The sequence below is a fragment of the Azolla caroliniana genome, unplaced genomic scaffold, assembly GCF_043228905.1.
Source record: "Azolla caroliniana isolate FFs.n. ecotype wild unplaced genomic scaffold, voAzoCaro1.0.p SCAF_11, whole genome shotgun sequence".
Classification (NCBI taxonomy): domain Eukaryota; kingdom Viridiplantae; phylum Streptophyta; class Polypodiopsida; order Salviniales; family Salviniaceae; genus Azolla; species Azolla caroliniana.
In genome coordinates this window covers 1,553,991-1,564,370 of record NW_028230446.1, presented here as the reverse complement: position 1 = coordinate 1,564,370, position 10,380 = coordinate 1,553,991, and positions in this window count along the sequence as shown.

The window sequence follows — 10,380 nt, the reverse complement described above, 5'->3', positions numbered from 1 at the left end:
AAAGGATCTCTTTCCTCATAAATCCGCCCTAATTTATATATATATATACACACAGATACAGATAACAGACACAGACACAGGCTTCTGTCTGTCTGTCTGTCTCTGTGTTTTTTGTATGTATGTATATAAGGAGGTGCTTAACCAGGGTGTGTGGTTAACTGTCTTAACCATGGTTAAGCGGAAGTAGCACAACAGCAAAATAAATAAATAGCGGAAAAATAATATTAACTAAATAAATAATATTAATTCGTCATTTATTTATTTATTTACATATCTATTTATTTATTTATTCACGTATTTATAATTTTATACATTTATTTATTTTTTAACTATTTATTTATACATTTAGTTCATTCTTATTCTTATTTATTTATTTTTATTTACATCTTTAACCCTCAACCACCATTTTTCTTCTTCTTTTTTCGCGCTTCTATAATTACTTTTTCTTTTTATTTTCTGCTTAAATTCCTTCTATTTTTTGCCCCTGATTTGTTTTTTTATTTTCTTTTTATTTTTTTGAGAAAAATGGCCATTAATGGAATTTCTAGAGAGAGGAATATAACGCATCGGCTGATCCGACGATCGAGAAAAGATCTCACTCTCTCTCTCTCTCCTCCGCCCAAGAAAATCAAATAATCTCCGTAAAATAATTAGTTATTAGTTAATTAATTAATTAATCGATTGATGGATTATATTTGTTTATTTGAGTGGTCTTCCTTCGAGACCAAGAAAAGTGGAGTCAAAAAAACGAATAAACTAACAAACAAGGAAAAAGCAAAAAACAAACAAAAAGCAAAAAGCAAAATAAGCAAAATAAAGTCCGCGAGGAATGTTGAGAAAAGCAAAAAGAAAAGAAAGAAAAAGCAATCCTTTGGTATCTTTAAGTTTTTCATTGGGTTGGGGGGGGGGGGGGGGTCTACAAAAATAAAAAAGAAAGAAAAAAAAAATACTACTTTGGAGAGAGCCCTTTGGGAGAGCATCGAAAAGCAATGATATATCTATCTATCGGGCCCCCGTGCACACGCATGTTTCTTCTCGGCCCTGGGGCTCCCTTGGCAGGAAATTGCCTCGAGAACCTTGGTCATTGGACACTATTCTGATGCCATCGAGGAGGTGGGCATGTGGTCCTCTGTGTCCGTGTCTCTGTCTCTATGTCTGTGTATGTATCATTGGTGGTATTGTTCTTCGCACCGAATAAAAGGAATGAATGAGTTGGTTGCCAATCCCCGAAACACACCCACACATCTGCTTCGGGTCCAACCCACACACTTGCACACATACATGCATTCGTTATTATTATGGATCTCGAATAGCCAAAAAACAAACTCTCATTCACCAACCTGCCCCTTCGAGTAGCAGTAGCACAAGCTCCTGTGCCACACATTCTGGGTGGTGGTGCTCATGCCAATCACACTTTGGCTTGTCTTTATAGGTAGCCCAACATTCTAGAGATGGTGACTATAAATGGAAACCATTGCATGTTTACCCCAGAATGTGCCATCCCCTTGTGCTTGATCCTTTTGAGGAAGGAAGGGAGAGTATGCTAGTGATAACAACATCAAAAGGTGGCTCAAACTAAGTGTTCCATGAATGTATGCCATTTCTTGGGAGATATATCTTCCTTTTTAGGTCATTTTTGTTTGCTTGCTTAAGTAATTGACCTCCTAGTGGCCCGATGGGTCATTGCTTGTCCATACTGTCCATTCTCAAGTACCTTGATTATAAGATGATTCACGTCCTTTACAACATCTCGACAAGATGTGCGATGATCCATCCTTTAGGTCAATTTGTGTTCCACCTTACAATGATGCTTTTTACCCAAGGACAATCCTCCCCATTAGTTGGAATAAGGACATACCGAGTTTGGACCAATAGTCTCAATGAGTCATTACGATAAACTCTACACTGTAGTGAATGTTGGCAAGGACCAAAGACTCAATCACATACAATAATGCAAAGGCTCTTAAAATCATAGTGGACAAATTTGGATGTGCAAGTGCAAAACACGCAAGGACAAAGCATATAAGAAATAAACTAAACAATGGTGATTCACCACATGCTAAATGTTGTTGGGAAATTTAGTGACATGTGACGTGGAGCAGTAATAAGTTAAGCACAGTCAAATGTCGGCAAATTTCTTTGAGGGAAAGAGTGGCATTTTCCATTATCCGTGATTCATTAAAATGCTAACAATCGATCATTATCAAATAGCTAGTGCAGCATGGTGTGATCAGCATGGTGTAGTCTCTTGACAAGAAGAAGATAAGTCTTGTACAAAAATGTTCATGGCATTTGAGAGGACCATTGTTATAATGTTCCAACAATTTTTTGTAGCATGCTACATTTGAGACACAACATAACCTAGTTAGGTGTCTATATGGGAGCTTACTTATGTGAGATTCGATAGCACCACACCACATGCGTGCACCTACACACATCATATGATGTATAAATATATATGATATAGTGACACAAACCTCAGAGGAAAGTCGGCGTAGATAAGAAGCATCAAAACATCATCGTCTCAAGAACATATTTTGTGTTGCTTGACTTTTTGCTCTTCTAGGAAGGCGATTAAAAAAAAGAGGTAGCATCGAGAGCGAGCATTATTATTCAATTCAATCTTCGAGGTTGATCACCATCATCACTAGCACCAACTATACTATTATACTCTCTCTCGATCCAATTACATAATTCTCACCCCCCCATATATATCATCATCAACAACAACATATACCATGTGCCCTTCCCTTGTTTTCATGCACACCCTTCAATAATTAATTCATTATCTTCCCTTTTGTACATGTACAAACATCATGGATGTATGTACATTGTACCCCCCCCTACTCATTCATGTCTTCACATGGTATCACACGCACAAGCACACTCAATTTTCCTTAGGGCTCCCTCTCCCTCTCTCTCTCTCTCTCTCTCTCTCTCTCTCTCTCTCTTCCCCCTTTGATGTCCTTGCCCATGTCCCAAAGTTAAAATGACGAGCGATGGTCTTACCTTCAAACTTGTCTCCCTTACTACCACCATCACCACCACAATTATATCTATATCTATATATATATATTATACCTTAAAGGTTACGTTCATTGTCTTCACAACCTTGTAACATGATCAAAGAGTCAGTGTCGTCGTTGTGACCTCGCTCACGTCCCAAGGTCACGTCCCACCCTTGACATTCATCACTTGTGCCAACTCCTTGCTCCCACACGTATTGATCATTGCACACTCATGTGCTTTCCCCCTCACTCAACACTTACATGCTAAATATTTAACAATCTCAAGATTTCTAAAATTTAGAACCGCTTGGTATTTGTAATGTCATCAAATACAAATAGCCTTGTGCTAAGCCTTGCATAGTTGTTAACTACCTAACAACTAGTCATAAGCAAGTTTGTGTCACTTCATGATATCGATGTCCAACAAAAACGAGATTCTCCATTGGTCTAGATCATGTTCTCCTGTCTCACAAGTCATCCGTGCATCCTCTATTGTGCTAGTGCCCATAATTTCTCATAAAACTTATGCTACAAAAAAGAATAAAAATTGAGGTGTCAATCAAATTCCCAAAAATTATTATTCAATACATAGTTTGTAAATCAATCGAAGATAAAATGTTCGAGATAAAATAACTAGCTTCAAATATGAAGTCATCATCATCGCCGAACGATTTTCATAACTAATACCACTCTTTCCTATCATAATTCTTCTTAACGTGTTTCATTCCTCTAACATTAAACTATACATAGAGAATACTAAGTCATTATCAAAACTTCTTATCGTTAAAAGGAGAACCACAAGGCAAGTTCTCAAGCTTGAAAGTGCATTGTCACAGTGACTCAACCATTATGTTAAGTATAACTTTGTGAAACTTAGGAAACGTTATATATATTGTAATGAAGGTTAGAGATTCATGTATGTAATGATCTCAAACATTACTCCTAGTGTGGAGAAATATCAAAAACCAACTTTAGTTGTCGTATCCCTTTTGGTGTAATTTCAATTAGTATTGAATTAGATGTCTTAAAGGTAAGTTCTCCACTCATCTTAACGTGCGTGCGTGCATGTGTGTGTACAGTATGTGTACAATATTTATCATAAATCAAAGTTCAAGTACAACGATGAAAGAAGTCCAACCTACTAAAGCCTTAATATTGAAATAACACTACTACACGTAATTGATTCGATCCTTGTGTTGCTAGGTCCTATAGCATGAATTTGTGCACATCTATCTACCTATCTATAGGTATAGGTATAGGTATGTACATATATATACATATTTCCTTCCTAGGATCGATTCCACATCCCTCTTGTCGTGATGTGGATTGTCGTTGGAAGAATGCAAGCTTCTTTCACGTTGAACAAATGTTGTAATATGTTTTTTGTATGATTCTTTGCTAGAAACTTGTCAAAATATCTCGAACCTACCGAATATAGATTGATTATAGATTGTCATTTCCCCCAAAGAAACTACACATTCAAATGATCACAAGGGGAGCTTGAATCATTGTTACTTCAACAATATTCAATTTGTTCCTCCATTAACAAGGAACATGTTTTGATAACAAAAAAATATTGCAATATGTTCTCAATACAAGTATCCACTAGATAGGTTTTTTCCAATGAAGTTTTAATCATATCATGGCCCTTCGCAAACATGGCTTTATGGTTAGTCATGTATGTATTGGGTGCAATACAATGAGGGATTGGGTTCATTACCGATGTAATACCTCATAAGACGCTTTCTTGATATGAGATTGAAGAACTAATATGTTAGTATGAGAACGAACAATAAATAGCCTTATTTGTTAGGGTGACGTCTATGAGTTTATCCATGAAGAGGTTGCTTGTTTGGCATGTCTCCGATTGGTATTAAGGCATCATTCCAATATCAATGTATTATTAATTGTCGACTTAAAATGTCAACATTCATCATGTACCAATGGGATGTTGAATTTTCACAATCAAAGCTACCCAAAGACTCAAAGAGGTGGTATAGACAATAGACAACAATTGAATCAATCGGACAACCCTCCATGGAAACCTAGTGAAGTATGAAAAGGTGGCTACAAATGCCATGTGTATAGGTGAACTGAAAGCCATCCAGAAAATAAAAGAGGTGGGGAGATTTCGCATGGAATAGAACAAAAGAGCAAGCAAAGCTATCCAAAGATTCAAAGATGTGGTACTGACAATCGATGAAGAACTTTGATAATTGCATCCATTATGCAACTTCCAACAAAAAGTAGTGAAGTATGATAAGGCGGTTGTAAGATGGAGCATGGCAAAAAGATCAAGCCAAGCTATCAAAAGGCTCACAAAGATGACACAAACTACTGACAAAGATATTTGATAAACACCAATGGGGCACCCTCCAATGAAAGCTAGTGTAGTATGAAAAGGTTGTTACAAATGTGTGCATAGTTTAACTAAATCTATAATCAAGTTAGAAATTGTTAGCAAATAAGAGGAATATTCCAACCCCATCATATGACATCTAGAAAGCTCTCACACAGGGGTTCCAATGCATGAGAAAGGTTGTGAATCACCGGGTCTCAATATCAAAATCATTCTACACCCTCTCGATGGTCACAATTGTTCCACCCTCTCTGAATATCGCAATCATCATGGCACTCAATTACATAATTTTAAGTAGACAGTCTTATAAGAAATCATAAATTATTGTTCAAATATCTCTCTAAAACACACATGTTGGTAGAACCTCCCAATGCACTTCCCTCAAAGAAAGATTTGGTTTGTATGGAGCAACTAACAATTGGCACACAACATAGAGAATCGATCAAGGGACTATTAAATTTCCAAGGGAAGCATAACACTCACAACATTTGATCCTAGGCCATCCAAATATCACAATCTTCCGTGGGGATGGAGGAAGCATGAACTAGGGGCATCAAAGAGAGGGATGGAATTGTGTTTGCTAGATGTTAGAGCTTGAAAATGAGAAACACGCCTAAACACCCAATGGTATTTAGTAATATCAACATCCCCATTTTGTACCATATTGTACTTTATATGGGAGCCCAACTCCTCTTTAAAACATATTCCATATTTTCCAATCTTAATGTGAACATATGCCTAGGAAAATAGGGGCTATTGAAGGGAACTACAAAACCCCCATCTTAGGAGCAATAGAGATCTTAGTCAACCTTACAAGTGTGAAAGCTAGAAAAAGTAAGAATGAGAATGAGTAGTATCTTGTGCCTTGTGTGCAAGATCTAATCCGTAATAAAGGAATCGATGAGAAAATAACTTGTTTATCCCCACCACCAAGTGCTCACCTCGTCTACAAAATCTCGTAAGTAATAAATATACTATGTATTTTTACACCAAATGTTAACACATATAAAGATCTCCTTAAATTTAGATCATATAATAAGGAAACCATGAGAAAAACAAAACACATATGGAGAGTTATAATAAACATATATAACCTATCAAAAAGTAATGTATGTACGAGCGCACATATTTGAGGATAGAGATCAAAGTATAGTTGTGCATGGGTTCATGTCTGGTTGTGGCATCGGTTTGGAAGAAATGCTTATGCATAGAGACAATGATCATGTAACAATCTATGTAGCTTCGAAGCATTTTTTTCATCCATCCTCGGATCTTCCCACTTTGTTCACAAAAAGGGGGGCGAGAGAGAGAGAGAGAGAGAGAGAGAGAGAGAGAGAGAGAGAGAGAGAGAGAGAGAGAGAGAAAGAGAGAGAGAGAGAGAGAACCCTATAGTGTACATTATATTACTAAACTCAAAAGCACATAAATCACTTCACAAAAAAGAAGAAAAGAATTGGATGACAATTGGATCACATTAGTGTTTATTAAAGGTTTTTACAATCATATAAGCATTACAATTATGAAGGAATTCTTTGTATTTATCTATAAAGGAATATGTGTATGTGTGTATATGTATATATATATACATTGACTTATTTTACAGCTTCTCCTCCTTTAATATTCAACACATTTTGGGTAGTGAAACAAACTAAACAATGTTAATGTTGATGTGAAACTCAAAGTTTTTGGTCCCTTTCCATCATGCCCTCTCTTTGTTAATTGTTTCTTACTTGCATACACATGAATGATGCTTCTTTCAATTGGTTGATAATGTCCTTTCCTTATTATTCCTTACATGTAACATACTCGAGAAAGAACAATCAAGCATTCTACATAGAGTACCAACTGAGGGAGAATGTTAGCAACCATGTTTAGACATGGTAATCATGGCTTCCCTTCCATGTATGACAATCAACAATGAGCATCACTAGATTATCAGGCTCATAAATTGGTTTTGTTCCCCATCAAAGGTGTGAATGATGTGTCCAACTAAAGCAAGTTATGAAATATTGCTTTTTCATGTCCCTCCACCCCTTTCGTGTTGGTCATTGTCAACCTCTCAATACATGTTGTCAATTATTGTGTGTAGACTCTTGTCGACATGTGGCCCACTGCAACACATTACCAACAGAGCATTCTATGTACCATTTCACCAAATGTGACACCCATGGTCCACCCTAGTGCGACAACATGTATCATCAATGTCCTTCCTACATAGGGATAGACACATGGGACACTCGCTAAAATCGTTTGGTTAGAGGGACACAGACAAAACAATTGAATGAAGAATTAAGAGATAAGAAAACACCATAAGAACAAATTGTAGCTAAAGAAAAGGACTTAGTTTTAACACAACAATGGGAGGATATGATTGATAGATAAATAAATTATTAGTGCGGCACGGATGGAAAGGTTTTCCCGTAAGTGTCCAAAAGTATGATCTATTAAATTAACCCTATTTTACAACCACACTTTCAACTACATTGAAAAGGATAGAATCTTATTCCATTCCATCTTTCCTTCCTTGACCCCCACCTCCCCCTTTATCTTCTTGGATTGTCATTACTATTAATGGGTGTGGCATGTTGGCCATTTTTGCATTAATAATCGTCTTTATCAATCACCTTTTGGGCATTTTCTCATTCCTTGTCACACTTAGATTCCTTACCACCCCCAATAGTATTGTTGCTTGTTAGCATGATATATGCATTCATGGGGTTGGGTGTTGGCCATTTTTGCATCGACCATCTTTGTCAAACAATTTTTGGATGACACTCTCACAAACTCACACACACAATCTCTCTCTCTCTCTCTCTCTCTCTCTCTCTCTCTCTCCAAGCAAGTTTTTGTTTCCACAATTTCCATCTTCTTATCATAAACACTTCGAGTGCATCTTTCTGAGACCATTGTAACACTTTCCTTTTCACTCTCCTCATTTCCAAACACCACGATCATTGAACCATGTTAGGCAACAAGAATGAGCACAAGATTTCCAACCATCCGTTATGCAAGCTTTGAATATGGAAGTGTGGCACATCAACATGGGATGGAATATTAATCATCATTCTCTTGATCTTACTGACAAATCAATACTTTGAATTTCATTGATTCAGTCACACAATGATACATCCATACCTCACTCTTTAATGGTTGGCTCATCAAACATATTAGAGCTTCAAAATTTGATGGCTCACATGCACAATCAAACACATTGATATTTGACTATGAGTGTAAGTTCTCCCTTAGCTAAATGTCAATAGTTGTGACAACAATGGACCGCAATAAAGATGTGATGCAAGACCTCAATTAGACAAGAATGTGACACCTCACTTGTCCATATAACGATAAAAAAGTCAACATTGCTTGCCCATCCCCAATCTTAAGGCCAATGCAACCTTCAACAAAATTACCATAAGGGGGTGCCTATCATCCTACAAAAAGATAAATGATGCCTATTCCTTAGTCCTATAGATTTTTATTACTTAAATGTCATAGAATTCAAGCCTTGTTTTAGCCATAATAGTTCAAACATGGGGTCTATATATCATATACAATTGAATTCCTCGAGTTTGATATTGTATAGAAGTGAATTCCTCCATCACAAGCATAAGAATTATGTATCTTACATGTGGACTTTGTCGCACTACCTTCTCCCAAACAAGTAGCACTCAAATGAATGTCGTGTAATCAAGATGCATAAATCTTTTAACACCAAGCATGAACTTGGTAAAGTTATATTTTAGAGCCTTTAATTCTACATTATCCGCACTTGGAATGAATAATCCTACAATGAAACCTCCTTTACATTACTCGATGGAGCAACTACCATCAAGTAAAGCATGATCATTTATTTACAATTAGTTTTGTCACCCAAGAAGGACATTGTTACTTGGTGTCATGTTCCATGAGTCTTCATTCACTTGATTATCCCCACTTTTTTATGGGGATTCCAATATCCCTTTTGTATATCATTTAATCTTCAAAGATTTAGTAGTTAAGTTGTTGAAGGCAAGAAGACTAAAGTAATTCTAGATAGTAATTGAGGCTTACTATTAAGTTAAGGAGAAGTATCCAATCCTACCTTTTGCATTTACAAACCATAACGGTAAAGTATAAGGTATTTATTTGTTAAAGTAGGACTAACAATACATATATGTACCTTAGTGCATGGAACCCACACGTACACACAAATCAAATGGACAACCACACGTACACACAAATCAAATGGACAAAGAGGAAAAACTCTCTCATTCAGAAAACTCAATGGTGTAAGTACTCCCTTTTTATTATTGAGGAAAAATCTTTAACAATATCAAGATACTACCTAGAACCAAGGTCATTTTTTACCAGTTTAATTGTATTATAAATTTTTAGAGGGAGAATAAGCTACATTAATTTTGGTTCAATACTAGATTTTAGTACCCTTTTGGCAATTGATGACCAACAAATTTGAAACATTTGATTAGAACATAGCGCTTTACAAAGACATGGATAAACAAGTGAAGTTTAAAGCATTTTAAAAATGTTACAATGAACTTCATTTTTCCAAAGACTTGCAAGAATTGTCTCTCTAGAGAATAGATTACACTTCAATGGTGTTGGTAGGTAATGCCACAAATCAATAAGTTATTGGCTCATTTCTATGAGATGGGTAACTTCATGGAACAAACATGTCATTTTATCTATTTCTTTCTTTGAATATGCCAAAAGTTCCCCATGGATCTTTGTTTCATCTACCCAAAATGAATTGTAAACTTAGGTAATGATAGTTTGTCAAGTTTATAGCATCTCTACTACTTCAGACTCATTACAAGAATGTCGAGAAGGGCGCCCTTCAACAAAATCATTATTGATAAGAACATTAAAATATTTTGATGCTATGATAAGTTCCATCCTCGTTTTGCTAATGGGATGATGTAACATATATGCTTGATTCCATGGAAATAAAATCGTATCAACTGATAAGGATGTCACCTAAAGCTTTTTCTTATGATGAAAGATTTATATAATCTT